We start from the raw sequence: 23,104 nt of genomic DNA, 5'->3' as shown, positions 1-23,104 counted from the left end.
AAATCAAGCTTTTAATAGTCAGGATGGCCGAGCGGTCTAAGGCGCTGCGTTCAGGTCGCAGTCTCCCCTGGAGGCGTGGGTTCGAATCCCACTTCTGACACATTTTGAATGCCTGCATGTTATACTGCTTTGCCAGAACCAGTTGACAAATAAATGTCTGAAGATAATGGAAATTACATCCAGTTAACATGAGCAGTGAATAACTATTGTATTTTTAACATTCTGCAAAAACAGCTAGTTGACTAGAGGTTGAAAGACAATTGCACGAATTTCACAGGCGGGTCACAAACAGGCAAATAACAAAAGGCATCTCGGAACGCACAACTCATCGGTCGTTGTCACTGGATTGTATTGGTGGGAAGAAAAAAATATGGTCTGCAGGGTAATCGACCTCGCTGCATCTAAAGTCAAGCCACGGGTCACAGGTGAGACCCCTTGTTAACCCCCCCCCCCCAAAGAAAATAAAACACGATTGCGTTAAAAATAACCATTAAGCCATTTGCTAAGATATTTGATGTTGAAACTGGTACTTGTGGTGATTTTAGGAGGCCGAACCTATATGTACTTTAAGCTAGTACGCTTTATCCCGAAACCAAATCAAGCTTTAAATAGTCAGGATGGCCGAGCGGTCTAAGGCGCTGCGTTCAGGTCGCAGTCTCCCCTGGAGGCGTGGGTTCGAATCCCACTTCTGACACATTTTGAATGCCTGCATGTTATACTGCTTTGCCAGAACCAGTTGACAAATAAATGGCTGAAGATAATGGAAATTACATCCAGTTAACATGAGCAGTGAATAACTATTGTATTTTTAACATTCTGCAAAAACAGCTAGTTGACTAGAGGTTGAAAGACAATTGCACGAATTTCACAGGCGGGTCACAAACAGGCAAATAACAAAAGGCATCTCGGAACGCACAACTCATCGGTCGTTGTCACTGGATTGTATTGGTGGGAAGAAAAAAATATGGTCTGCAGGGTAATCGACCTCGCTGCATCTAAAGTCAAGCCACGGGTCACAGGTGAGACCCCTTGTTAACCCCCCCCCCCCCCCCCCCAAAGAAAATAAAACACGATTGCGTTAAAAATAACCATTAAGCCATTTGCTAAGATATTTGATGTTGAAACTGGTACTTGTGGTGATTTTAGGAGGCCGAACCTATATGTACTTTAAGCTAGTACGCTTTATCCCGAAACCAAATCAAGCTTTTAATAGTCAGGATGGCTGAGTGGTCTAAGGCGCTGCGTTCAGATCGCAGTCTCCCCTGGAGGCGTGGGTTCGAATCCCACTTCTGACACATTTTGAATGCCTGCATGTTATACTGCTTTGCCAGAACCAGTTGACAAATAAATGGCTGAAGATAATGGAAATTACATCCAGTTAACATGAGCAGTGAATAACTATTGTATTTTTAACATTCTGCAAAAACAGCTAGTTGACTAGAGGTTGAAAGACAATTGCAACGAATTTCACAGGCGGGTCACAAACAGGCAAATAACAAAAGGCATCTCGGAACGCACAACTCATCGGTCGTTGTCACTGGATTGTATTGGTGGGAAGAAAAAAATATGGTCTGCAGGGTAATCGACCTCGCTGCATCTAAAGTCAAGCCACGGGTCACAGGTGAGACCCCTTGTTAACCCCCCCCCCCCAAAGAAAATAAAACACGATTGCGTTAAAAATAACCATTAAGCCATTTGCTAAGATATTTGATGTTGAAACTGGTACTTGTGGTGATTTTAGGAGGCCGAACCTATATGTACTTTAAGCTAGTACGCTTTATCCCGAAACCAAATCAAGCTTTTAATAGTCAGGATGGCCGAGCGGTCTAAGGCGCTGCGTTCAGGTCGCAGTCGCCCCTGGAGGCGTGGGTTCGAATCCCACTTCTGACACATTTTGAATGCCTGCATGTTATACTGCTTTGCCAGAACCAGTTGACAAATAAATGTCTGAAGATAATGGAAATTACATCCAGTTAACATGAGCAGTGAATAACTATTGTATTTTTAACATTCTGCAAAAACAGCTAGTTGACTAGAGGTTGAAAGACAATTGCACGAATTTCACAGGCGGGTCACAAACAGGCAAATAACAAAAGGCATCTCGGAACGCACAACTCATCGGTCGTTGTCACTGGATTGTATTGGTGGGAAGAAAAAAATATGGTCTGCAGGGTAATCGACCTCGCTGCATCTAAAGTCAAGCCACGGGTCACAGGTGAGACCCCTTGTTAACCCCCCCCCCCCAAAGAAAATAAAACACGATTGCGTTAAAAATAACCATTAAGCCATTTGCTAAGATATTTGATGTTGAAACTGGTACTTGTGGTGATTTTAGGAGGCCGAACCTATATGTACTTTAAGCTAGTACGCTTTATCCCGAAACCAAATCAAGCTTTTAATAGTCAGGATGGCCGAGCGGTCTAAGGCGCTGCGTTCAGGTCGCAGTCTCCCCTGGAGGCGTGGGTTCGAATCCCACTTCTGACACATTTTGAATGCCTGCATGTTATACTGCTTTGCCAGAACCAGTTGACAAATAAATGTCTGAAGATAATGGAAATTACATCCAGTTAACATGAGCAGTGAATAACTATTGTATTTTTAACATTCTGCAAAAACAGCTAGTTGACTAGAGGTTGAAAGACAATTGCACGAATTTCACAGGCGGGTCACAAACAGGCAAATAACAAAAGGCATCTCGGAACGCACAACTCATCGGTCGTTGTCACTGGATTGTATTGGTGGGAAGAAAAAAATATGGTCTGCAGGGTAATCGACCTCGCTGCATCTAAAGTCAAGCCACGGGTCACAGGTGAGACCCCTTGTTAACCCCCCCCCCCCAAAGAAAATAAAACACGATTGCGTTAAAAATAACCATTAAGCCATTTGCTAAGATATTTGATGTTGAAACTGGTACTTGTGGTGATTTTAGGAGGCCGAACCTATATGTACTTTAAGCTAGTACGCTTTATCCCGAAACCAAATCAAGCTTTTAATAGTCAGGATGGCCGAGCGGTCTAAGGCGCTGCGTTCAGGTCGCAGTCTCCCCTGGAGGCGTGGGTTCGAATCCCACTTCTGACACATTTTGAATGCCTGCATGTTATACTGCTTTGCCAGAACCAGTTGACAAATAAATGTCTGAAGATAATGGAAATTACATCCAGTTAACATGAGCAGTGAATAACTATTGTATTTTTAACATTCTGCAAAAACAGCTAGTTGACTAGAGGTTGAAAGACAATTGCACGAATTTCACAGGCGGGTCACAAACAGGCAAATAACAAAAGGCATCTCGGAACGCACAACTCATCGGTCGTTGTCACTGGATTGTATTGGTGGGAAGAAAAAAATATGGTCTGCAGGGTAATCGACCTCGCTGCATCTAAAGTCAAGCCACGGGTCACAGGTGAGACCCCTTGTTAACCCCCCCCCCCCAAAGAAAATAAAACACGATTGCGTTAAAAATAACCATTAAGCCATTTGCTAAGATATTTGATGTTGAAACTGGTACTTGTGGTGATTTTAGGAGGCCGAACCTATATGTACTTTAAGCTAGTACGCTTTATCCCGAAACCAAATCAAGCTTTAAATAGTCAGGATGGCCGAGCGGTCTAAGGCGCTGCGTTCAGGTCGCAGTCTCCCCTGGAGGCGTGGGTTCGAATCCCACTTCTGACACATTTTGAATGCCTGCATGTTATACTGCTTTGCCAGAACCAGTTGACAAATAAATGGCTGAAGATAATGGAAATTACATCCAGTTAACATGAGCAGTGAATAACTATTGTATTTTTAACATTCTGCAAAAACAGCTAGTTGACTAGAGGTTGAAAGACAATTGCAACGAATTTCACAGGCGGGTCACAAACAGGCAAATAACAAAAGGCATCTCGGAACGCACAACTCATCGGTCGTTGTCACTGGATTGTATTGGTGGGAAGAAAAAAATATGGTCTGCAGGGTAATCGACCTCGCTGCATCTAAAGTCAAGCCACGGGTCACAGGTGAGACCCCTTGTTAACCCCCCCCCCCAAAGAAAATAAAACACGATTGCGTTAAAAATAACCATTAAGCCATTTGCTAAGATATTTGATGTTGAAACTGGTACTTGTGGTGATTTTAGGAGGCCGAACCTATATGTACTTTAAGCTAGTACGCTTTATCCCGAAACCAAATCAAGCTTTAATAGTCAGGATGGCCGAGCGGTCTAAGGCGCTGCGTTCAGGTCGCAGTCTCCCCTGGAGGCGTGGGTTCGAATCCCACTTCTGACACATTTTGAATGCCTGCATGTTATACTGCTTTGCCAGAACCAGTTGACAAATAAATGGCTGAAGATAATGGAAATTACATCCAGTTAACATGAGCAGTGAATAACTATTGTATTTTTAACATTCTGCAAAAACAGCTAGTTGACTAGAGGTTGAAAGACAATTGCACGAATTTCACAGGCGGGTCACAAACAGGCAAATAACAAAAGGCATCTCGGAACGCACAACTCATCGGTCGTTGTCACTGGATTGTATTGGTGGGAAGAAAAAAATATGGTCTGCAGGGTAATCGACCTCGCTGCATCTAAAGTCAAGCCACGGGTCACAGGTGAGACCCCTTGTTAACCCCCCCCCCCCAAAGAAAATAAAACACGATTGCGTTAAAAATAACCATTAAGCCATTTGCTAAGATATTTGATGTTGAAACTGGTACTTGTGGTGATTTTAGGAGGCCGAACCTATATGTACTTTAAGCTAGTACGCTTTATCCCGAAACCAAATCAAGCTTTTAATAGTCAGGATGGCCGAGCGGTCTAAGGCGCTGCGTTCAGGTCGCAGTCTCCCCTGGAGGCGTGGGTTCGAATCCCACTTCTGACACATTTTGAATGCCTGCATGTTATACTGCTTTGCCAGAACCAGTTGACAAATAAATGTCTGAAGATAATGGAAATTACATCCAGTTAACATGAGCAGTGAATAACTATTGTATTTTTAACATTCTGCAAAAACAGCTAGTTGACTAGAGGTTGAAATAGAATTGCACGAATTTCCACAAACAGGCAAGGATAAGGATAAGCCTGATGATCATACTTGTTCACAAGAACGGAAATATAAAATAGGGGTACATAGTACGAATATATCAACATCAATCAGTATTATTTATGGTAAGAAAGAGCTTGCTAATTGTTTATAAGAGCAGTTCCATTGTTCCTTTAGCGATTCCTAGTGGTGAGATGGTGTATATGCACCCTGGGCTGACGAAAACAGGATAAATGATTAATTTCTCTTTCTTTGCTGCTGGCTGAGCGAGAGGAAACTATTAGTAGCCTAGCCTATGTCAATTTCAACTTTTACCCGATACACTGTAAGTTATCTATATCTACTTTTAGCTAGTACGCTTATTCCAACACCAAATCCAGCTTTTAACAGTCAGGATGGCCGAGCGGTCTAAGGCGCTGCGTTCAGGTCGCAGTCTCCCCTGGAGGCGTGGGTTCGAATCCCACTTCTGACACATTTTGAATGCCTGCATGTTATACTGCTTTGCAAGAACCAGTTGACAAATAAATGGCTGAAGATAATGGAAATTACATCCAGTTAACATGAGCAGTGAATAACTATTGTATTTTTAACATTCTGCAAAAACAGCTAGTTGACTAGAGGTTGAAAGACAATTGCACGAATTTCACAGGCGGGTCACAAACAGGCAAATAACAAAAGGCATCTCGGAACGCACAACTCATCGGTCGTTGTCACTGGATTGTATTGGTGGGAAGAAAAATATATGGTCTGCAGGGTAATCGACCTCGCTGCATCTAAAGTCAAGCCACGGGTCACAGGTGAGACCCCTTGTTAACCCCCCCCCCCCCCAAAGAAAATAAAACACGATTGCGTTAAAAATAACCATTAAGCCATTTGCTAAGATATTTGATGTTGAAACTGGTACTTGTGGTGATTTTAGGAGGCCGAACCTATATGTACTTTAAGCTAGTACGCTTTATCCCGACACCAAATCAAGGTTTTAATAGTCAGGATGGCCGAGCGGTCTAAGGCGCTGCGTTAAGGTCGCAGTCTCCCCTGGAGGCGTGGGTTCTAATCCCACTTCTGACACATTTTGAATGCCTGCATGTTATACTGCTTTGCAAGAACCAGTAGACAAATAAATGGCTGAAGATAATGGAAATAACACCTAGTTAACGTGAATAACTATCTTATTTTTAACATTCTGCAAAAACAGCTAGTTGATGAGAGGTTGAAATAGAATTGCACGAATTTCCACAAACAGGCAAGGATAAGGATAAGCCTGATGATCATACTTGTTCACAAGAACGGAAATATAAAATAGGGGTACATAGTACGAATATATCAACATCAATCAGTATTATTTATGGTAAGAAAGAGCTTGCTAATTGTTTATAAGAGCAGTTCCATTGTTCCTTTAGCGATTCCTAGTGGTGAGATGGTGTATATGCACCCTGGGCTGACGAAAACAGGATAAATGATTAATTTCTCTTTCTTTGCTGCTGGCTGAGCGAGAGGAAACTATTAGTAGCCTAGCCTATGTCAATTTCAACTTTTACCCGATACACTGTAAGTTATCTATATCTACTTTTAGCTAGTACGCTTATTCCAACACCAAATCCAGCTTTTAACAGTCAGGATGGCCGAGCGGTCTAAGGCGCTGCGTTCAGGTCGCAGTCTCCCCTGGAGGCGTGGGTACGAATCCCACTTCTGACACATTTTGAATGCCTGCATGTTATACTGCTTTGCCAGAACCAGTTGACAAATAAATGGCTGAAGATAATGGAAATTACATCCAGTTAACATGAGCAGTGAATAACTATTGTATTTTTAACATTCTGCAAAAACAGCTAGTTGACTAGAGGTTGAAAGACAATTGCACGAATTTCACAGGCGGGTCACAAACAGGCAAATAACAAAAGGCATCTCGGAACGCACAACTCATCGGTCGTTGTCACTTGATTGTATTGGTGGGAAGAAAAAAATATGGTCTGCAGGGTAATCGACCTCGCTGCATCTAAAGTCAAGCCACGGGTCACAGGTGAGACCCCTTGTTAACCCCCCCCCCCCCCCCCCCCAAAGAAAATAAAACACGATTGCGTTAAAAATAACCATTAAGCCATTTGCTAAGATATTTGATGTTGAAACTGGTACTTGTGGTGATTTTAGGAGGCCGAACCTATATGTACTTTAAGCTAGTACGCTTTATCCCGAAACCAAATCAAGCTTTTAATAGTCAGGATGGCCGAGCGGTCTAAGGCGCTGCGTTCAGATCGCAGTCTCCCCTGGAGGCGTGGGTTCGAATCCCACTTCTGACACATTTTGAATGCCTGCATGTTATACTGCTTTGCCAGAACCAGTTGACAAATAAATGGCTGAAGATAATGGAAATTACATCCAGTTAACATGAGCAGTGAATAACTATTGTATTTTTAACATTCTGCAAAAACAGCTAGTTGACTAGAGGTTGAAAGACAATTGCACGAATTTCACAGGCGGGTCACAAACAGGCAAATAACAAAAGGCATCTCGGAACGCACAACTCATCGGTCGTTGTCACTGGATTGTATTGGTGGGAAGAAAAAAATATGGTCTGCAGGGTAATCGACCTCGCTGCATCTAAAGTCAAGCCACGGGTCACAGGTGAGACCCCTTGTTAACCCCCCCCCCCCAAAGAAAATAAAACACGATTGCGTTAAAAATAACCATTAAGCCATTTGCTAAGATATTTGATGTTGAAACTGGTACTTGTGGTGATTTTAGGAGGCCGAACCTATATGTACTTTAAGCTAGTACGCTTTATCCCGAAACCAAATCAAGCTTTTAATAGTCAGGATGGCCGAGCGGTCTAAGGTGCTGCGTTCAGGTCGCAGTCGCCCCTGGAGGCGTGGGTTCGAATCCCACTTCTGACACATTTTGAATGCCTGCATGTTATACTGCTTTGCCAGAACCAGTTGACAAATAATGTCTGAAGATAATGGAAATTACATCCAGTTAACATGAGCAGTGAATAACTATTGTATTTTTAACATTCTGCAAAAACAGCTAGTTGACTAGAGGTTGAAAGACAATTGCACGAATTTCACAGGCGGGTCACAAACAGGCAAATAACAAAAGGCATCTCGGAACGCACAACTCATCGGTCGTTGTCACTGGATTGTATTGGTGGGAAGAAAAAAATATGGTCTGCAGGGTAATCGACCTCGCTGCATCTAAAGTCAAGCCACGGGTCACAGGTGAGACCCCTTGTTAACCCCCCCCCCCCAAAGAAAATAAAACACGATTGCGTTAAAAATAACCATTAAGCCATTTGCTAAGATATTTGATGTTGAAACTGGTACTTGTGGTGATTTTAGGAGGCCGAACCTATATGTACTTTAAGCTAGTACGCTTTATCCCGAAACCAAATCAAGCTTTTAATAGTCAGGATGGCCGAGCGGTCTAAGGCGCTGCGTTCAGGTCGCAGTCTCCCCTGGAGGCGTGGGTTCGAATCCCACTTCTGACACATTTTGAATGCCTGCATGTTATACTGCTTTGCCAGAACCAGTTGACAAATAAATGTCTGAAGATAATGGAAATTACATCCAGTTAACATGAGCAGTGAATAACTATTGTATTTTTAACATTCTGCAAAAACAGCTAGTTGACTAGAGGTTGAAAGACAATTGCACGAATTTCACAGGCGGGTCACAAACAGGCAAATAACAAAAGGCATCTCGGAACGCACAACTCATCGGTCGTTGTCACTGGATTGTATTGGTGGGAAGAAAAAAATATGGTCTGCAGGGTAATCGACCTCGCTGCATCTAAAGTCAAGCCACGGGTCACAGGTGAGACCCCTTGTTAACCCCCCCCCCCCAAAGAAAATAAAACACGATTGCGTTAAAAATAACCATTAAGCCATTTGCTAAGATATTTGATGTTGAAACTGGTACTTGTGGTGATTTTAGGAGGCCGAACCTATATGTACTTTAAGCTAGTACGCTTTATCCCGAAACCAAATCAAGCTTTTAATAGTCAGGATGGCCGAGCGGTCTAAGGCGCTGCGTTCAGGTCGCAGTCTCCCCTGGAGGCGTGGGTTCGAATCCCACTTCTGACACATTTTGAATGCCTGCATGTTATACTGCTTTGCCAGAACCAGTTGACAAATAAATGGCTGAAGATAATGGAAATTACATCCAGTTAACATGAGCAGTGAATAACTATTGTATTTTTAACATTCTGCAAAAACAGCTAGTTGACTAGAGGTTGAAAGACAATTGCACGAATTTCACAGGCGGGTCACAAACAGGCAAATAACAAAAGGCATCTCGGAACGCACAACTCATCGGTCGTTGTCACTTGATTTCCACAAACAGGCAAGGATAAGGATAAGCCTGATGATCATACTTGTTCATATTTGATGTTGAAACTGATACTTGTGGTGATTTTAGGAGTCCGAACCTATATGTACTTTAAGCTAGTACGCTTTATCCCGACACCAAATCAAGGTTTTAATAGTCAGGATGGTCGCAGTCTCCCCTGGAGGCGTGGGTTCGAATCCCACTTCTGACACATTTTGAATGCCTGCATGTTATACTGCTTTGCCAGAACCAGTTGACAAATAAATGGCTGAAGATAATGGAAATAACACCTAGTTAACGTGAATAACTATTGTATTTTTAACATTCTGCAAAAACAGCTAGTTGATGAGAGGTTGAAATAGAATTGCACGAATTTCCACAAACAGGCAAGGATAAGGATAAGCCTGATGATCATACTTGTTCACAAGAACGGAAATATAAAATAGGGGTACATAGTACGAATATATCAACATCAATCAGTATTATTTATGGTAAGAAAGAGCTTGCTAATTGTTTATAAGAGCAGTTCCATTGTTCCTTTAGCGATTCCTAGTGGTGAGATGGTGTATATGCACCCTGGGCTGACGAAAACAGGATAAATGATTAATTTCTCTTTCTTTGCTGCTGGCTGAGCGAGAGGAAACTATTAGTAGCCTAGCCTATGTCAATTTCAACTTTTACCCGATACACTGTAAGTTATCTATATCTACTTTTAGCTAGTACGCTTATTCCAACACCAAATCCAGCTTTTAACAGTCAGGATGGCCGAGCGGTCTAAGGCGCTGCGTTCAGGTCGCAGTCTCCCCTGGAGGCGTGGGTACGAATCCCACTTCTGACACATTTTGAATGCCTGCATGTTATACTGCTTTGCCAGAACCAGTTGACAAATAAATGGCTGAAGATAATGGAAATTACATCCAGTTAACATGAGCAGTGAATAACTATTGTATTTTTAACATTCTGCAAAAACAGCTAGTTGACTAGAGGTTGAAAGACAATTGCACGAATTTCACAGGCGGGTCACAAACAGGCAAATAACAAAAGGCATCTCGGAACGCACAACTCATCGGTCGTTGTCACTTGATTGTATTGGTGGGAAGAAAAAAATATGGTCTGCAGGTAATCGACCTCGCTGCATCTAAGTCAAGCCACGGGTCAACAGGTGAGACCCCTTGTAACCCCCCCCCCCCCCCCCCCCCCAAAGAAAATAAAACACGATTGCGTTAAAAATAACCATTAAGCCCATTTGCTAAGATATTGATGTTGAAACTGGTACTTGTGGTGATTTAGGAGGCCGAACCTATATGTACTTTAAGCTAGTCGCTTTATCCCGAAACCAAATCAAGCTTTTAATAGTCAGGATGGCCGAGCGGCGTCTAAGGCGCTGCGTTCAGGTCGCAGTCTCCCCTGGAGGCGTCGGTTCGAATCCCACTTCTGACACATTTTGAATGCCTGCATGTTATACTGCTTTGCCAAGAACCAGTTGACAAATAAATGGCGAAGATAATGGAAATTACATCCAGTTAACATGAGGCAGGTGAATAACTATTGTATTTTTAACATTCTGCAAAAACAGCTAGTTTGATGACCGAGGTTGAATAGAATTGCACGAATTCACCGGCGGGTCACAACAGGCAAATAAAAAAGGCATCTCGGAACGCACAACTCATGTCGTTGTCACTTAAGGATAAGCCTGATGATCATACTTGTTCATATTTGATGTTGAAACTGATACTTGTGGTGATTTTAGGAGTCCGAACCTATATGTACTTTAAGCTAGTACGCTTTATCCCGACACCAAATCAAGGTTTTAATAGTCAGGATGGCCGAGCGGTCTAAGGCGCTGCGTTCAGGTCGCAGTCTCCCCTGGAGGCGTGGGTTCGAATCCCACTTCTGACACATTTTGAATGCCTGCATGTTATACTGCTTTGCCAGAACCAGTTGACAAATAAATGGCTGAAGATAATGGAAATAACACCTAGTTAACGTGAATAACTATTGTATTTTAACATTCTGCAAAAACAGCTAGTTGATGAGAGGTTGAAATAGAATTGCACGAATTTCCACAAACAGGCAAGGATAAGGATAAGCCTGATGATCATACTTGTTCACAAGAACGGAAATATAAAATAGGGGTACATAGTACGAATATATCAACATCAATCAGTATTATTTATGGTAAGAAAGAGCTTGCTAATTGTTTATAAGAGCAGTTCCATTGTTCCTTTAGCGATTCCTAGTGGTGAGATGGTGTATATGCACCCTGGGCTGACGAAAACAGGATAAATGATTAATTTCTCTTTCTTTGCTGCTGGCTGAGCGAGAGGAAACTATTAGTAGCCTAGCCTATGTCAATTTCAACTTTTACCCGATACACTGTAAGTTATCTATATCTACTTTTAGCTAGTACGCTTATTCCAACACCAAATCCAGCTTTTAACAGTCAGGATGGCCGAGCGGTCTAAGGCGCTGCGTTCAGGTCGCAGTCTCCCCTGGAGGCGTGGGTTCGAATCCCACTTCTGACACATTTTGAATGCCTGCATGTTATACTGCTTTGCAAGAACCAGTTGACAAATAAATGGCTGAAGATAATGGAAATTACATCCAGTTAACATGAGCAGTGAATAACTATTGTATTTTTAACATTCTGCAAAAACAGCTAGTTGACTAGAGGTTGAAAGACAATTGCACGAATTCCACAGGCGGGTCACAAACAGGCAAATAACAAAAGGCATCTCGGAACGCACAACTCATCGGTCGTTGTCACTGGATTGTATTGGTGGGAAGAAAAATATATGGTCTGCAGGGTAATCGACCTCGCTGCATCTAAAGTCAAGCCACGGGTCACAGGTGAGACCCCTTGTTAACCCCCCCCCCCCCCCAAAGAAAATAAAACACGATTGCGTTAAAAATAACCATTAAGCCATTTGCTAAGATATTTGATGTTGAAACTGATACTTGTGGTGATTTTAGGAGTCCGAACCTATATGTACTTTAAGCTAGTACGCTTTATCCCGACACCAAATCAAGGTTTTAATAGTCAGGATGGCCGAGCGGTCTAAGGCGCTGCGTTCAGGTCGCAGTCTCCCCTGGAGGCGTGGGTTCGAATCCCACTTCTGACACATTTTGAATGCCTGCATGTTATACTGCTTTGCCAGAACCAGTTGACAAATAAATGGCTGAAGATAATGGAAATAACACCTAGTTAACGTGAATAACTATTGTATTTTTAACATTCTGCAAAAACAGCTAGTTGATGAGAGGTTGAAATAGAATTGCACGAATTTCCACAAACAGGCAAGGATAAGGATAAGCCTGATGATCATACTTGTTCACAAGAACGGAAATATAAAATAGGGGTACATAGTACGAATATATCAACATCAATCAGTATTATTTATGGTAAGAAAGAGCTTGCTAATTGTTTATAAGAGCAGTTCCATTGTTCCTTTAGCGATTCCTAGTGGTGAGATGGTGTATATGCACCCTGGGCTGACGAAAACAGGATAAATGATTAATTTCTCTTTCTTTGCTGCTGGCTGAGCGAGAGGAAACTATTAGTAGCCTAGCCTATGTCAATTTCAACTTTTACCCGATACACTGTAAGTTATCTATATCTACTTTTAGCTAGTACGCTTATTCCAACACCAAATCCAGCTTTTAACAGTCAGGATGGCCGAGCGGTCTAAGGCGCTGCGTTCAGGTCGCAGTCTCCCCTGGAGGCGTGGGTTCGAATCCCACTTCTGACACATTTTGAATGCCTGCATGTTATACTGCTTTGCAAGAACCAGTTGACAAATAAATGGCTGAAGATAATGGAAATTACATCCAGTTAACATGAGCAGTGAATAACTATTGTATTTTTAACATTCTGCAAAAACAGCTAGTTGACTAGAGGTTGAAAGACAATTGCACGAATTCCACAGGCGGGTCACAAACAGGCAAATAACAAAAGGCATCTCGGAACGCACAACTCATCGGTCGTTGTCACTGGATTGTATTGGTGGGAAGAAAAATATATGGTCTGCAGGGTAATCGACCTCGCTGCATCTAAAGTCAAGCCACGGGTCACAGGTGAGACCCCTTGTTAACCCCCCCCCCCCCCAAAGAAAATAAAACACGATTGCGTTAAAAATAACCATTAAGCCATTTGCTAAGATATTTGATGTTGAAACTGGTACTTGTGGTGATTTTAGGAGGCCGAACCTATATGTACTTTAAGCTAGTACGCTTTATCCCGACACCAAATCAAGGTTTTAATAGTCAGGATGGCTGAGCGGTCTAAGGCGCTGCGTTCAGGTCGCAGTCTCCCCTGGAGGCGTGGGTTCGAATCCCACTTCTGACACATTTTGAATGCCTGCATGTTATACTGCTTTGCCAGAACCAGTTGACAAATAAATGGCTGAAGATAATGGAAATAACACCTAGTTAACGTGAATAACTATTGTATTTTTAACATTCTGCAAAAACAGCTAGTTGATGAGAGGTTGAAATAGAATTGCACGAATTTCCACAAACAGGCAAGGATAAGGATAAGCCTGATGATCATACTTGTTCACAAGAACGGAAATATAAAATAGGGGTACATAGTACGAATATATCAACATCAATCAGTATTATTTATGGTAAGAAAGAGCTTGCTAATTGTTTATAAGAGCAGTTCCATTGTTCCTTTAGCGATTCCTAGTGGTGAGATGGTGTATATGCACCCTGGGCTGACGAAAACAGGATAAATGATTAATTTCTCTTTCTTTGCTGCTGGCTGAGCGAGAGGAAACTATTAGTAGCCTAGCCTATGTCAATTTCAACTTTTACCCGATACACTGTAAGTTATCTATATCTACTTTTAGCTAGTACGCTTATTCCAACACCAAATCCAGCTTTTAACAGTCAGGATGGCCGAGCGGTCTAAGGCGCTGCGTTCAGGTCGCAGTCTCCCCTGGAGGCGTGGGTACGAATCCCACTTCTGACACATTTTGAATGCCTGCATGTTATACTGCTTTGCCAGAACCAGTTGACAAATAAATGGCTGAAGATAATGGAAATTACATCCAGTTAACATGAGCAGTGAATAACTATTGTATTTTTAACATTCTGCAAAAACAGCTAGTTGACTAGAGGTTGAAAGACAATTGCACGAATTTCACAGGCGGGTCACAAACAGGCAAATAACAAAAGGCATCTCGGAACGCACAACTCATCGGTCGTTGTCACTTGATTGTATTGGTGGGAAGAAAAAAATATGGTCTGCAGGGTAATCGACCTCGCTGCATCTAAAGTCAAGCCACGGGTCACAGGTGAGACCCCTTGTTAACCCCCCCCCCCCCCCCCCAAAGAAAATAAAACACGATTGCGTTAAAAATAACCATTAAGCCATTTGCTAAGATATTTGATGTTGAAACTGGTACTTGTGGTGATTTTAGGAGGCCGAACCTATATGTACTTTAAGCTAGTACGCTTTATCCCGAAACCAAATCAAGCTTTTAATAGTCAGGATGGCCGAGCGGTCTAAGGCGCTGCGTTCAGGTCGCAGTCTCCCCTGGAGGCGTGGGTTCGAATCCCACTTCTGACACATTTTGAATGCCTGCATGTTATACTGCTTTGCAAGAACCAGTAGACAAATAAATGGCTGAAGATAATGGAAATAACACCTAGTTAACGTGAATAACTATCTTATTTTTAACATTCTGCAAAAACAGCTAGTTGATGAGAGGTTGAAATAGAATTGCACGAATTTCCACAAACAGGCAAGGATAAGGATAAGCCTGATGATCATACTTGTTCACAAGAACGGAAATATAAAATAGGGGTACATAGTACGAATATATCAACATCAATCAGTATTATTTATGGTAAGAAAGAGCTTGCTAATTGTTTATAAGAGCAGTTCCATTGTTCCTTTAGCGATTCCTAGTGGTGAGATGGTGTATATGCACCCTGGGCTGACGAAAACAGGATAAATGATTAATTTCTCTTTCTTTGCTGCTGGCTGAGCGAGAGGAAACTATTAGTAGCCTAGCCTATGTCAATTTCAACTTTTACCCGATACACTGTAAGTTATCTATATCTACTTTTAGCTAGTACGCTTATTCCAACACCAAATCCAGCTTTAACAGTCAGGATGGCCGAGCGGTCTAAGGCGCTGCGTTCAGGTCGCAGTCTCCCCTGGAGGCGTGGGTACGAATCCCACTTCTGACACATTTTGAATGCCTGCATGTTATACTGCTTTGCCAGAACCAGTTGACAAATAAATGGCTGAAGATAATGGAAATTACATCCAGTTAACATGAGCAGTGAATAACTATTGTATTTTTAACATTCTGCAAAAACAGCTAGTTGACTAGAGGTTGAAAGACAATTGCACGAATTTCACAGGCGGGTCACAAACAGGCAAATAACAAAAGGCATCTCGGAACGCACAACTCATCGGTCGTTGTCACTTGATTGTATTGGTGGGAAGAAAAAAATATGGTCTGCAGGGTAATCGACCTCGCTGCATCTAAAGTCAAGCCACGGGTCACAGGTGAGACCCCTTGTTAACCCCCCCCCCCCCCCCCCAAAGAAAATAAAACACGATTGCGTTAAAAATAACCATTAAGCCATTTGCTAAGATATTTGATGTTGAAACTGGTACTTGTGGTGATTTTAGGAGGCCGAACCTATATGTACTTTAAGCTAGTACGCTTTATCCCGAAACCAAATCAAGCTTTTAATAGTCAGGATGGCCGAGCGGTCTAAGGCGCTGCGTTCAGGTCGCAGTCTCCCCTGGAGGCGTCGGTTCGAATCCCACTTCTGACACATTTTGAATGCCTGCATGTTATACTGCTTTGCCAGAACCAGTTGACAAATAAATGGCTGAAGATAATGGAAATTACATCCAGTTAACATGAGCAGTGAATAACTATTGTATTTTTAACATTCTGCAAAAACAGCTAGTTGACTAGAGGTTGAAAGACAATTGCACGAATTTCACAGGCGGGTCACAAACAGGCAAATAACAAAAGGCATCTCGGAACGCACAACTCATCGGTCGTTGTCACTTGATTGTATTGGTGGGAAGAAAAAAATATGGTCTGCAGGGTAATCGACCTCGCTGCATCTAAAGTCAAGCCACGGGTCACAGGTGAGACCCCTTGTTAACCCCCCCCCCCCCCCCCCCCCCCCCAAAGAAAATAAAACACGATTGCGTTAAAAATAACCATTAAGCCATTTGCTAAGATATTTGATGTTGAAACTGGTACTTGTGGTGATTTTAGGAGGCCGAACCTATATGTACTTTAAGCTAGTACGCTTTATCCCGAAACCAAATCAAGCTTTTAATAGTCAGGATGGCTGAGCGGTCTAAGGCGCTGCGTTCAGGTCGCAGTCTCCCCTGGAGGCGTGGGTTCGAATCCCACTTCTGACACATTTTGAATGCCTGCATGTTATACTGCTTTGCCAGAACCAGTTGACAAATAAATGGCTGAAGATAATGGAAATTACATCCAGTTAACATGAGCAGTGAATAACTATTGTATTTTTAACATTCTGCAAAAACAGCTAGTTGACTAGAGGTTGAAAGACAATTGCACGAATTTCACAGGCGGGTCACAAACAGGCAAATAACAAAAGGCATCTCGGAACGCACAACTCATCGGTCGTTGTCACTGGATTGTATTGGTGGGAAGAAAAAAATATGGTCTGCAGGGTAATCGACCTCGCTGCATCTAAAGTCAAGCCACGGGTCACAGGTGAGACCCCTTGTTAACCCCCCCCCCCCAAAGAAAATAAAACACGATTGCGTTAAAAATAACCATTAAGCCATTTGCTAAGATATTTGATGTTGAAACTGGTACTTGTGGTGATTTTAGGAGGCCGAACCTATATGTACTTTAAGCTAGTACGCTTTATCCCGAAACCAAATCAAGCTTTTAATAGTCAGGATGGCCGAGCGGTCTAAGGCGCTGCGTTCAGGTCGCAGTCTCCCCTGGAGGCGTGGGTTCGAATCCCACTTCTGACACATTTTGAATGCCTGCATGTTATACTGCTTTGCCAGAACCAGTTGACAAATAAATGTCTGAAGATAATGGAAATTACATCCAGTTAACATGAGCAGTGAATAACTATTGTATTTTTAACATTCTGCAAAAACAGCTAGTTGACTAGAGGTTGAAAGACAATTGCACGAATTTCACAGGCGGGTCACAAACAGGCAAATAACAAAAGGCATCTCGGAACGCACAACTCATCGGTCGTTGTCACTGGATTGTATTGGTGGGAAGAAAAAAATATGGTCTGCAGGGTAATCGACCTCGCTGCATCTAAAGTCAAGCCACGGGTCACAGGTGAGACCCCTTGTTAACCCCCCCCCCCCAAAGAAAATAAAACACGATTGCGTTAAAAATAACCATTAAGCCATTTGCTAAGATATTTGATGTTGAAACTGGTACTTGTGGTGATTTTAGGAGGCCGAACCTATATGTACTTTAAGCTAGTACGCTTTATCCCGAAACCAAATCAAGCTTTTAATAGTCAGGATGGCCGAGCGGTCTAAGGCGCTGCGTTCAGGTCGCAGTCTCCCCTGGAGGCGTGGGTTCGAATCCCACTTCTGACACATTTTGAATGCCTGCATGTTATACTGCTTTGCCAGAACCAGTTGACAAATAAATGGCTGAAGATAATGGAAATTACATCCAGTTAACATGAGCAGTGAATAACTATTGTATTTTTAACATTCTGCAAAAACAGCTAGTTGACTAGAGGTTGAAAGACAATTGCACGAATTTCACAGGCGGGTCACAAACAGGCAAATAACAAAAGGCATCTCGGAACGCACAACTCATCGGTCGTTGTCACTTGATTGTATTGGTGGGAAGAAAAAAATATGGTCTGCAGGGTAATCGACCTCGCTGCATCTAAAGTCAAGCCACGGGTCACAGGTGAGACCCCTTGTTAACCCCCCCCCCCCCCCAAAGAAAATAAAACACGATTGCGTTAAAAATAACCATTAAGCCATTTGCTAAGATATTTGATGTTGAAACTGATACTTGTGGTGATTTTAGGAGGCCGAACCTATATGTACTTTAAGCTAGTACGCTTTATCCCGACACCAAATCAAGGTTTTAATAGTCAGGATGGCCGAGCGGTCTAAGGCGCTGCGTTCAGGTCGCAGTCTTCCCTGGAGGCGTGGGTTCGAATCCCACTTCTGACACATTTTGAATGCCTGCATGTTATACTGCTTTGCAAGAGCCAGTTGACAAATAAATGGCTGAAGATAATGGAAATAACACCTAGTTAACGTGAATAACTATCTTATTTTTAACATTCTGCAAAAACAGCTAGTTGATGAGAGGTTGAAATAGAATTGCACGAATTTCCACAAACAGGCAAGGATAAGGATAAGCCTGATGATCATACTTGTTCACAAGAACGGAAATATAAAATAGGGGTACATAGTACGAATATATCAACATCTATCAGTATTATTTATGGTAAGAAAGAGCTTGCTAATTGTTTATAAGAGCAGTTCCATTGTTCCTTTAGCGATTCCTAGTGGTGAGATGGTGTATATGCACCCTGGGCTGACGAAAACAGGATAAATGATTAATTTCTCTTTCTTTGCTGCTGGCTGAGCGAGAGGAAACTATTAGTAGCCTAGCCTATGTCAATTTCAACTTTTACCCGATACACTGTAAGTTATCTATATCTACTTTTAGCTAGTACGCTTATTCCAACACCAAATCCAGCTTTTAACAGTCAGGATGGCCGAGCGGTCTAAGGCGCTGCGTTCAGGTCGCAGTCTCCCCTGGAGGCGTGGGTTCGAATCCCACTTCTGACACATTTTGAATGCCTGCATGTTATACTGCTTTGCAAGAACCAGTTGACAAATAAATGGCTGAAGATAATGGAAATTACATCCAGTTAACATGAGCAGTGAATAACTATTGTATTTTTAACATTCTGCAAAAACAGCTAGTTGACTAGAGGTTGAAAGACAATTGCACGAATTTCACAGGCGGGTCACAAACAGGCAAATAACAAAAGGCATCTCGGAACGCACAACTCATCGGTCGTTGTCACTGGATTGTATTGGTGGGAAGAAAAATATATGGTCTGCAGGGTAATCGACCTCGCTGCATCTAAAGTCAAGCCACGGGTCACAGGTGAGACCCCTTGTTAACCCCCCCCCCCCCCAAAGAAAATAAAACACGATTGCGTTAAAAATAACCATTAAGCCATTTGCTAAGATATTTGATGTTGAAACTGGTACTTGTGGTGATTTTAGGAGGCCGAACCTATATGTACTTTAAGCTAGTACGCTTTATCCCGAAACCAAATCAAGCTTTTAATAGTCAGGATGGCCGAGCGGTCTAAGGCGCTGCGTTCAGGTCGCAGTCTCCCCTGGAGGCGTGGGTTCGAATCCCACTTCTGACACATTTTGAATGCCTGCATGTTATACTGCTTTGCCAGAACCAGTTGACAAATAAATGTCTGAAGATAATGGAAATTACATCCAGTTAACATGAGCAGTGAATAACTATTGTATTTTTAACATTCTGCAAAAACAGCTAGTTGACTAGAGGTTGAAAGACAATTGCACGAATTTCACAGGCGGGTCACAAACAGGCAAATAACAAAAGGCATCTCGGAACGCACAACTCATCGGTCGTTGTCACTGGATTGTATTGGTGGGAAGAAAAAAATATGGTCTGCAGGGTAATCGACCTCGCTGCATCTAAAGTCAAGCCACGGGTCACAGGTGAGACCCCTTGTTAACCCCCCCCCCCCCCCAAAGAAAATAAAACACGATTGCGTTAAAAATAACCATTAAGCCATTTGCTAAGATATTTGATGTTGAAACTGGTACTTGTGGTGATTTTAGGAGGCCGAACCTATATGTACTTTAAGCTAGTACGCTTTATCCCGAAACCAAATCAAGCTTTTAATAGTCAGGATGGCCGAGCGGTCTAAGGCGCTGCGTTCAGGTCGCAGTCTCCCCTGGAGGCGTGGGTTCGAATCCCACTTCTGACACATTTTGAATGCCTGCATGTTATACTGCTTTGCCAGAACCAGTTGACAAATAAATGGCTGAAGATAATGGAAATTACATCCAGTTAACATGAGCAGTGAATAACTATTGTATTTTTAACATTCTGCAAAAACAGCTAGTTGACTAGAGGTTGAAAGACAATTGCACGAATTTCACAGGCGGGTCACAAACAGGCAAATAACAAAAGGCATCTCGGAACGCACAACTCATCGGTCGTTGTCACTTGATTGTATTGGTGGGAAGAAAAAAATATGGTCTGCAGGGTAATCGACCTCGCTGCATCTAAAGTCAAGCCACGGGTCACAGGTGAGACCCCTTGTTAACCCCCCCCCCCCCCAAAGAAAATAAAACACGATTGCGTTAAAAATAACCATTAAGCCATTTGCTAAGATATTTGATGTTGAAACTGATACTTGTGGTGATTTTAGGAGGCCGAACCTATATGTACTTTAAGCTAGTACGCTTTATCCCGACACCAAATCAAGGTTTTAATAGTCAGGATGGCCGAGCGGTCTAAGGCGCTGCGTTCAGGTCGCAGTCTTCCCTGGAGGCGTGGGTTCGAATCCCACTTCTGACACATTTTGAATGCCTGCATGTTATACTGCTTTGCAAGAGCCAGTTGACAAATAAATGGCTGAAGATAATGGAAATAACACCTAGTTAACGCGAATAACTATCTTATTTTTAACATTCTGCAAAAACAGCTAGTTGATGAGAGGTTGAAATAGAATTGCACGAATTTCCACAAACAGGCAAGGATAAGGATAAGCCTGATGATCATACTTGTTCATATTTGATGTTGAAACTGATACTTGTGGTGATTTTAGGAGTCCGAACCTATATGTACTTTAAGCTAGTACGCTTTATCCCGACACCAAATCAAGGTTTTAATAGTCAGGATGGCCGAGCGGTCTAAGGCGCTGCGTTCAGGTCGCAGTCTCCCCTGGAGGCGTGGGTTCGAATCCCACTTCTGACACATTTTGAATGCCTGCATGTTATACTGCTTTGCAAGAACCAGTGGACAAATAAATGGCTGAAGATAATGGAAATAACACCTAGTTAACGTGAATAACTATCTTATTTTTAACATTCTGCAAAAACAGCTAGTTGATGAGAGGTTGAAATAGAATTGCACGAATTTCCACAAACAGGCAAGGATAAGGATAAGCCTGATGATCATACTTGTTCACAAGAACGGAAATATAAAATAGGGGTACATATTACGAATATATCAACATCAATCAGTATTATTTATGGTAAGAAAGAGCTTGCTAATTGTTTATAAGAGCAGTTCCATTGTTCCTTTAGCGAATCCTAGTGGTGAGATGGTGTATATGCACCCTGGGCTGACGAAAACAGGATAAATGATTAATTTCTCTTTCTTTGCTGCTGGCTGAGCGAGAGGAAACTATTAGTAGCCTAGCCTATGTCAATTTCAACTTTTACCCGATACACTGTAAGTTATCTAATTTGAAAAATATATGTCCGATTACAAGATCCCACCAGCTTTTAACAGTCAGGATGGCCTTTGTCATGTTCCGTTTGTGACCCTTAGTGGTGAGACGATGTATCTGCACCCTGGGCTACCTTCTTTCTTTGTTTTGTTCTGGCTGAGTGAAGAAACATAAATAATATAATATTCTTATTTCTACTTTTACCGATGCACTTTCTACAGCAAGTCATTACAATGACAAATCGAGGATGTTATAATCGGCACATTTGCTGGCCATATAGAAGTTTAGACATCGTGCTGTTGTTACTGTTTCAGGATGTCCGAGCGGTCTAATCCTTTGCTTTCGCCTTGAGGCGTGGTGTTGAATTCCTCTTCTGAAAGTTCTTTATCGCCCGTTTGTCACAGAGAAGTCATTCCGAATCATGGTGTTATACATAACATGTTGGTGAAGTTGTTTGTTAAATCGATCGATGTAATGATGAAGGATATTCATTTCGCACTTAAACACTTCATTATGGTATGAATTTAGCATTTTATTTTAGTCTAAATGAAAAGTTATTGAAAGAGGTGAATTAGCCAGAAGTTACTAGTACAGTAGTCTAGATTGAGGACCCTTTTACAGACTTCGTTAAGGGCGATGGACTACAAATTCATTGGGATCTTCCTTCGCAGGTTTGAATCCTGCCGAGAACGGTATAATTGTTTGTCCGTTTCTGTCACAAGATCCCAAAGATCTCCGTCTTCAATACTCAAATTGCATGTGAAGCCCTTTGACCACACGAGGGCGCCCTCCACTTTCACGTATCAGCTCTGTAAAAACATTATGAACACCTTCCTAATATTGAGTTGAGCCTGGACTCAGAACATCCTCAATTAGTCAGGGCATGTACTACAAGGTGTCAAAAACATTCCAGAGTGATGCTGGCCCATGTTGACTCCAAAGCTTCCCACAGTTGCATCAATTTGGCTGTATGTCATTTGAGTAGTGGGCTATTCCTGATACACAGAAAACTAATGAGTGTGAAAACCCCAGCAGCGTTGCAGTTCTTGACACAAACTGCGCCTGGCACCTACTACCATCCCCTGTTCAAAAGCACTTAAATATTTTGTGTTGCCCATTCACCCTCTGAATGGTACACATACACAATCGATGTCTTAATTGTCTCAAGGCTTAAAAATCTTTCTTTATCCTGTCTCCTCCCCTTCATGTAAACTTATTGAAGTGGATTTAACAAGTGACATCAATAAGATATCATATCTTTCATCTGGTAGGTATATG

The 23,104-nt window shown here is 42.2% G+C and overlaps 36 non-coding genes across 36 annotated transcripts; all 36 read left to right on the top strand.

The window, feature by feature from the left end:
• Positions 1–17: 17 nt before the first annotated feature.
• trnal-cag (transfer RNA leucine (anticodon CAG)) lies at positions 18–100 on the top strand. The gene has a single exon. It is a non-coding gene; the product is annotated as a tRNA-Leu (tRNA).
• Positions 101–611: 511 nt separating this feature from the next.
• On the top strand, positions 612–694 carry trnal-cag (transfer RNA leucine (anticodon CAG)). Its single transcript has one exon. It is a non-coding gene; the product is annotated as a tRNA-Leu (tRNA).
• A 518-nt stretch (positions 695–1,212) lies between these two features.
• Positions 1,213–1,295, top strand: trnal-cag (transfer RNA leucine (anticodon CAG)). Its single transcript has one exon. It is a non-coding gene; the product is annotated as a tRNA-Leu (tRNA).
• A 512-nt stretch (positions 1,296–1,807) lies between these two features.
• On the top strand, positions 1,808–1,890 carry trnal-cag (transfer RNA leucine (anticodon CAG)). Its single transcript has one exon. It is a non-coding gene; the product is annotated as a tRNA-Leu (tRNA).
• A 511-nt stretch (positions 1,891–2,401) lies between these two features.
• On the top strand, positions 2,402–2,484 carry trnal-cag (transfer RNA leucine (anticodon CAG)). Its single transcript has one exon. It is a non-coding gene; the product is annotated as a tRNA-Leu (tRNA).
• Positions 2,485–2,995: 511 nt separating this feature from the next.
• trnal-cag (transfer RNA leucine (anticodon CAG)) lies at positions 2,996–3,078 on the top strand. The gene has a single exon. It is a non-coding gene; the product is annotated as a tRNA-Leu (tRNA).
• A 511-nt stretch (positions 3,079–3,589) lies between these two features.
• trnal-cag (transfer RNA leucine (anticodon CAG)) lies at positions 3,590–3,672 on the top strand. The gene has a single exon. It is a non-coding gene; the product is annotated as a tRNA-Leu (tRNA).
• Positions 3,673–4,182: 510 nt separating this feature from the next.
• On the top strand, positions 4,183–4,265 carry trnal-cag (transfer RNA leucine (anticodon CAG)). Its single transcript has one exon. It is a non-coding gene; the product is annotated as a tRNA-Leu (tRNA).
• Positions 4,266–4,776: 511 nt separating this feature from the next.
• Positions 4,777–4,859, top strand: trnal-cag (transfer RNA leucine (anticodon CAG)). The gene has a single exon. It is a non-coding gene; the product is annotated as a tRNA-Leu (tRNA).
• Positions 4,860–5,410: 551 nt separating this feature from the next.
• Positions 5,411–5,493, top strand: trnal-cag (transfer RNA leucine (anticodon CAG)). Its single transcript has one exon. It is a non-coding gene; the product is annotated as a tRNA-Leu (tRNA).
• A 513-nt stretch (positions 5,494–6,006) lies between these two features.
• On the top strand, positions 6,007–6,089 carry trnal-aag (transfer RNA leucine (anticodon AAG)). Its single transcript has one exon. It is a non-coding gene; the product is annotated as a tRNA-Leu (tRNA).
• Positions 6,090–6,633: 544 nt separating this feature from the next.
• trnal-cag (transfer RNA leucine (anticodon CAG)) lies at positions 6,634–6,716 on the top strand. Its single transcript has one exon. It is a non-coding gene; the product is annotated as a tRNA-Leu (tRNA).
• Positions 6,717–7,235: 519 nt separating this feature from the next.
• trnal-cag (transfer RNA leucine (anticodon CAG)) lies at positions 7,236–7,318 on the top strand. Its single transcript has one exon. It is a non-coding gene; the product is annotated as a tRNA-Leu (tRNA).
• A 511-nt stretch (positions 7,319–7,829) lies between these two features.
• Positions 7,830–7,912, top strand: trnal-cag (transfer RNA leucine (anticodon CAG)). The gene has a single exon. It is a non-coding gene; the product is annotated as a tRNA-Leu (tRNA).
• Positions 7,913–8,422: 510 nt separating this feature from the next.
• trnal-cag (transfer RNA leucine (anticodon CAG)) lies at positions 8,423–8,505 on the top strand. The gene has a single exon. It is a non-coding gene; the product is annotated as a tRNA-Leu (tRNA).
• Positions 8,506–9,016: 511 nt separating this feature from the next.
• On the top strand, positions 9,017–9,099 carry trnal-cag (transfer RNA leucine (anticodon CAG)). The gene has a single exon. It is a non-coding gene; the product is annotated as a tRNA-Leu (tRNA).
• A 999-nt stretch (positions 9,100–10,098) lies between these two features.
• On the top strand, positions 10,099–10,181 carry trnal-cag (transfer RNA leucine (anticodon CAG)). The gene has a single exon. It is a non-coding gene; the product is annotated as a tRNA-Leu (tRNA).
• Positions 10,182–10,698: 517 nt separating this feature from the next.
• Positions 10,699–10,783, top strand: trnal-cag (transfer RNA leucine (anticodon CAG)). Its single transcript has one exon. It is a non-coding gene; the product is annotated as a tRNA-Leu (tRNA).
• Positions 10,784–11,159: 376 nt separating this feature from the next.
• Positions 11,160–11,242, top strand: trnal-cag (transfer RNA leucine (anticodon CAG)). Its single transcript has one exon. It is a non-coding gene; the product is annotated as a tRNA-Leu (tRNA).
• A 543-nt stretch (positions 11,243–11,785) lies between these two features.
• Positions 11,786–11,868, top strand: trnal-cag (transfer RNA leucine (anticodon CAG)). The gene has a single exon. It is a non-coding gene; the product is annotated as a tRNA-Leu (tRNA).
• Positions 11,869–12,382: 514 nt separating this feature from the next.
• On the top strand, positions 12,383–12,465 carry trnal-cag (transfer RNA leucine (anticodon CAG)). Its single transcript has one exon. It is a non-coding gene; the product is annotated as a tRNA-Leu (tRNA).
• Positions 12,466–13,009: 544 nt separating this feature from the next.
• Positions 13,010–13,092, top strand: trnal-cag (transfer RNA leucine (anticodon CAG)). Its single transcript has one exon. It is a non-coding gene; the product is annotated as a tRNA-Leu (tRNA).
• Positions 13,093–13,605: 513 nt separating this feature from the next.
• On the top strand, positions 13,606–13,688 carry trnal-cag (transfer RNA leucine (anticodon CAG)). The gene has a single exon. It is a non-coding gene; the product is annotated as a tRNA-Leu (tRNA).
• Positions 13,689–14,232: 544 nt separating this feature from the next.
• On the top strand, positions 14,233–14,315 carry trnal-cag (transfer RNA leucine (anticodon CAG)). The gene has a single exon. It is a non-coding gene; the product is annotated as a tRNA-Leu (tRNA).
• Positions 14,316–14,832: 517 nt separating this feature from the next.
• trnal-cag (transfer RNA leucine (anticodon CAG)) lies at positions 14,833–14,915 on the top strand. The gene has a single exon. It is a non-coding gene; the product is annotated as a tRNA-Leu (tRNA).
• Positions 14,916–15,458: 543 nt separating this feature from the next.
• trnal-cag (transfer RNA leucine (anticodon CAG)) lies at positions 15,459–15,541 on the top strand. Its single transcript has one exon. It is a non-coding gene; the product is annotated as a tRNA-Leu (tRNA).
• Positions 15,542–16,058: 517 nt separating this feature from the next.
• On the top strand, positions 16,059–16,141 carry trnal-cag (transfer RNA leucine (anticodon CAG)). The gene has a single exon. It is a non-coding gene; the product is annotated as a tRNA-Leu (tRNA).
• Positions 16,142–16,665: 524 nt separating this feature from the next.
• On the top strand, positions 16,666–16,748 carry trnal-cag (transfer RNA leucine (anticodon CAG)). The gene has a single exon. It is a non-coding gene; the product is annotated as a tRNA-Leu (tRNA).
• Positions 16,749–17,259: 511 nt separating this feature from the next.
• trnal-cag (transfer RNA leucine (anticodon CAG)) lies at positions 17,260–17,342 on the top strand. Its single transcript has one exon. It is a non-coding gene; the product is annotated as a tRNA-Leu (tRNA).
• Positions 17,343–17,853: 511 nt separating this feature from the next.
• On the top strand, positions 17,854–17,936 carry trnal-cag (transfer RNA leucine (anticodon CAG)). The gene has a single exon. It is a non-coding gene; the product is annotated as a tRNA-Leu (tRNA).
• Positions 17,937–18,450: 514 nt separating this feature from the next.
• Positions 18,451–18,533, top strand: trnal-cag (transfer RNA leucine (anticodon CAG)). Its single transcript has one exon. It is a non-coding gene; the product is annotated as a tRNA-Leu (tRNA).
• Positions 18,534–19,077: 544 nt separating this feature from the next.
• trnal-cag (transfer RNA leucine (anticodon CAG)) lies at positions 19,078–19,160 on the top strand. The gene has a single exon. It is a non-coding gene; the product is annotated as a tRNA-Leu (tRNA).
• Positions 19,161–19,673: 513 nt separating this feature from the next.
• trnal-cag (transfer RNA leucine (anticodon CAG)) lies at positions 19,674–19,756 on the top strand. The gene has a single exon. It is a non-coding gene; the product is annotated as a tRNA-Leu (tRNA).
• Positions 19,757–20,270: 514 nt separating this feature from the next.
• On the top strand, positions 20,271–20,353 carry trnal-cag (transfer RNA leucine (anticodon CAG)). Its single transcript has one exon. It is a non-coding gene; the product is annotated as a tRNA-Leu (tRNA).
• Positions 20,354–20,866: 513 nt separating this feature from the next.
• Positions 20,867–20,949, top strand: trnal-cag (transfer RNA leucine (anticodon CAG)). The gene has a single exon. It is a non-coding gene; the product is annotated as a tRNA-Leu (tRNA).
• Positions 20,950–21,265: 316 nt separating this feature from the next.
• trnal-cag (transfer RNA leucine (anticodon CAG)) lies at positions 21,266–21,348 on the top strand. Its single transcript has one exon. It is a non-coding gene; the product is annotated as a tRNA-Leu (tRNA).
• The last annotated feature ends 1,756 nt before the right edge of the window (positions 21,349–23,104 follow it).

The sequence above is a fragment of the Oncorhynchus kisutch genome, linkage group LG16 (genome assembly GCF_002021735.2).
Source record: "Oncorhynchus kisutch isolate 150728-3 linkage group LG16, Okis_V2, whole genome shotgun sequence".
Classification (NCBI taxonomy): domain Eukaryota; kingdom Metazoa; phylum Chordata; class Actinopteri; order Salmoniformes; family Salmonidae; genus Oncorhynchus; species Oncorhynchus kisutch.
Note: the sequence above shows the minus strand (reverse complement) of the source record. Positions and strands in the feature narration are given on the sequence as shown.